The sequence below is a fragment of the Bufo bufo genome, chromosome 10 (assembly GCF_905171765.1).
Source record: "Bufo bufo chromosome 10, aBufBuf1.1, whole genome shotgun sequence".
In the NCBI taxonomy this organism is placed as follows: Eukaryota; Metazoa; Chordata; class Amphibia; order Anura; family Bufonidae; genus Bufo; species Bufo bufo.
In genome coordinates, this window is record NC_053398.1 from 125,896,096 (window position 1) to 125,899,526 (window position 3,431).

The window sequence follows — 3,431 nt, forward strand, 5'->3', positions numbered from 1 at the left end:
TGCCAGCAGTGTTTTAGGCCCGGAAGTTGGAGAGAAATTCAGAAGACCTTATTAAAAGTGGAAGATTCGGAGTCTGCCACTAACAGCGGGGTTCCCCTTAAGCTACCACTTTTTTTTTTTTTTTTTCAAGACAATATCACATCTTGACATTACAGTGGCTGGACCCTGGTCAAGAAGATATCTCTCCCCATAAGGTCTCCTAGGGGCAGATGATCTGCGATAATCCTACGGCTTTGGTTTTTAACCCTGAGATGTGTCTTCTCTCCCTTTAAACGCCATCTATTATCCGCAGTTATCAGCCATACTGTTCACTTCTAGGAGCCTCCCGCTGTACGGGCGAATGTCCCTTTCAGGGCATTTAAATGGCACGTCCCTAGAAGTTGCAGACAAATGAATACATTGTATCTCCGTCTCTTTTGAGTTTGCAGCATTAGATCTTTTTTTTTTTTTTCTTTTGGCTAATAAAAATTCCTACTGCATAATCAGGAATCCTTCAGTCTACGCCGAGCAGTTCTCAGCAGCAGAAGCCTGAACTTCTGAGAATAATCTGGGCTTTGTGCAAGCCTTCCGCGAGGGTCGTACGACACGACGGCCTGTTGCGTTGCCCTCTACGCAATCATATCCTACTACAGACTTCAATGACTCCCCAAAAAGGAACCAATAACCTTGCGTTTCATCCACAGCCCCTCTGAAAGCAAGGTGGAGAAGTAGCAGAGCCGAATAAATGCAGAAGGCTCCTCTGCGGTCCTAGACAGGACTCCACACAATGGTGGACAAACTCAGCTCTGCTACATCGGCACCGTCTTACACCTTAACCATTTTTTAAGTGCTAGAAACGGCAAAGTATTTCAATTTGCTGATGAGGCGAGAAAAACGAAAGACTTGGATTCGCCCGTCTCGACAGACACTTGACAATCATCCACTTGTGTTGCACGTCCTCAGCGGCAAAGGAGAATTGATTTAGGCACACTTTGTAATAATGTCTGAGCGCTCGCTCCGCTTTAATGAAATACACAGGTTGTTTTATAGACAGGGACCATGTGAGGACCCCCAGGATATAGGTGGGGTGCCTATAGGATGGGATTACCTATGGGTAATATGTCTGCCTAATATAGTCAGATATCAGCTGGAGACGGGGAGGACCGTTCTTCTCTTTCATCAGTCTGTTATTCTTTCTCACTCAACTGTTCCATGATTAAATAATTCACAAGAAAATTCTATTCTTAACGGGAGATGCAGTTTCCACAACAGTTTCTGCCTTGATCTTCTCAAAGACTATGCAAGGGGGCACCTCTGGTCACAATGCAGGTCTGCCAGTCTACTACTAATGATATGTGCTAGACTGGATGTAATGCAATCAGAGGGGGGCACAGGCACCGAATCCGCAAGACTCCGTACCCCTGAGGGGCTTCAGATGTAGAGATGGATCCTTTAGCCCCTGCATCTCTCTCTAATACCTAAGCAGGATCAGATGCACTGAATTTCATAGCATTTTCTTCCTCTTTAGAGGGTCAAGCTCCACTACTGCAAAGAGTTTGTTAATAAGGATGCCCTAAGGAGGCGTCCTCCCCTGCTATAGCCACAGGATGTGTTCTCAATTAAATATTTAGGGTACTACACACAAAAAAAAAAAAATCAATGGCTTGGGAGGGGAGGGGGGGGGGGTTAGGTAATTTACATCATCTCCCCATAGAAGGCTATATTCTACTAAAGGATTAACACTTAAAATGCCAAGGCCTTGAACGGCAAGAAAAGGGTTAATGCTAATGCCAAGGCCTTGAACGGCAAGAAAAGGGTTAATGATACCTGGCATGGAGCAAGTAGACTTCCCCCACTTAACTATAGCCCCCCAACATACTCAAGTCCCATAAATACCCTCTTCTATGTCAGACCCTCTGGCAACCCAGGAGTTAAGCCTGCTCCGCATGCAGAACTCTATTAACCATTTCACAGCACAGGGTAGAGCAGTTGGTGGAGTTTATTTTCCAAGAAATATCCCACAAGGAACAATGTTAACCCCTTTTTTTTATTATTTAAGGCAGAGGGGAAATAGCAATTTAAGCATTGCTGTTCACCCAGTGCCAGAAGAAAGGAGGTATCATCTGGGTACCATCAATCAGAGACAGATGCCTTGGAATGCCTCCTGGCACAGGGCTGGTTAAAACTGAGCCAAATACATTTAAAAGGGGGTTCTCCAGAATATCCCCGTTATGTCCTCTTCTGCCCATCTCATACCACTCAGTCATCTCCTTAAGGATGAGAAGGTCCAAAGAAAAGAAAAAAGACCACAAAATGTGAAGATGTTCTCAAAAATACAGGACACAGGAAAATAGAAGACATCAGCCAAATAAAACACAGCCATTATTTGTGATCAGAACCAAAATGCCCAACAGCAGCCATAAGATCTCTCCTCTCTGGGAAGTAGGACTGAGAAGGTACCAAAGCTTCACTGTAGGTTCTCAAGGAGCTCTAAAGAATAGCTTGGTGGACAAACAGTTGCTCCTAGCCCAACCTGGCTTATAAGTTCCTCGAGGAGTGGACACATCTCTAGCTGCCAGCTTCACCAGATCCCAGGTAGCATCCCGAAGAAACCCTCAACTGGCAAGAGGACAGAGATGCAAATAGACAAGGAGACATACAGAGATCCCTTCTGAGTGGAAGGTCCTTACCTTGGTGGTTTCTTCTGATGACACCCCTAGAGTAGAAATTATAAGGTCCCAGTCACATGGAGATGTTGTGGAGACCCAACAGCATCCTAAAGTCCTGTTACACTCCAGCTCAGCAAGGAGATCCTGGTGAAGCTTGGAGCTTCTGGCAAGGAATGCAACAGAGAGAAAGAGAGAGAGAGACACAGGGAGGGAGGGGGAGGCTAGGGCTGAGAGCAAGCTGCTGACGGAGGGAAGGAGAGGGGGCCAGTGAGAACAGAATCACATGAATAATTGCAAGAGGCAGGGGTCTCACAGCCTCTCTCCTGACTTGTGAAGATGAGGAGTGGTGTCCATCAGAGGTGACCCTCAACCTCAACCCCATCTCTGCATCTCACTTACTGATGGCACCTCTGGAAGAGGCTTTCATGGATAAAGTGATGAAAAGATGGAATTGATGCAAAGCAGATTGTACAGCAAAGGCAGCATATGGAGGGGAAAATAGGGAACCCAGAGCAGCACCCATGATGTGAGCAACTTTGGAAGGGTGAAGGGGGGAAGGATGTTATGGAATCTTGGGGAGTCAATGTTCTCCAGATGATCCACTGTGTGTGGGATGCCTGTTTGCTTTCATTACATCCAAGGGGATTTAGATTTGCATATATTGTGCATTCATTTGAAAGGCTTGAATGCTGGGAGGAGAGAGAGAAGTGTTTTTTTTTTTTTTTTGGGGGGGGGGGGGGGGGGACTCTGCCAAAAAAAACTGTACAAAGTGTGGAGTTCAAG

At 45.9% G+C, this 3,431-nt stretch overlaps 1 protein-coding gene across 1 annotated transcript in view; it reads right to left on the minus strand.

The window, feature by feature from the left end:
* Positions 1–3,172, minus strand: part of LOC120980387 (cadherin-11-like) — a 131,437-nt gene extending 128,265 nt beyond the window's left edge. Inside the window, exon 1 of the mRNA XM_040409471.1 lies at positions 2,670–3,172. The gene's annotated coding sequence lies outside the window, so the exon portion shown is untranslated. The remainder of the gene's footprint in view (positions 1–2,669) is intronic.
* Positions 3,173–3,431: the final 259 nt, after the last annotated feature.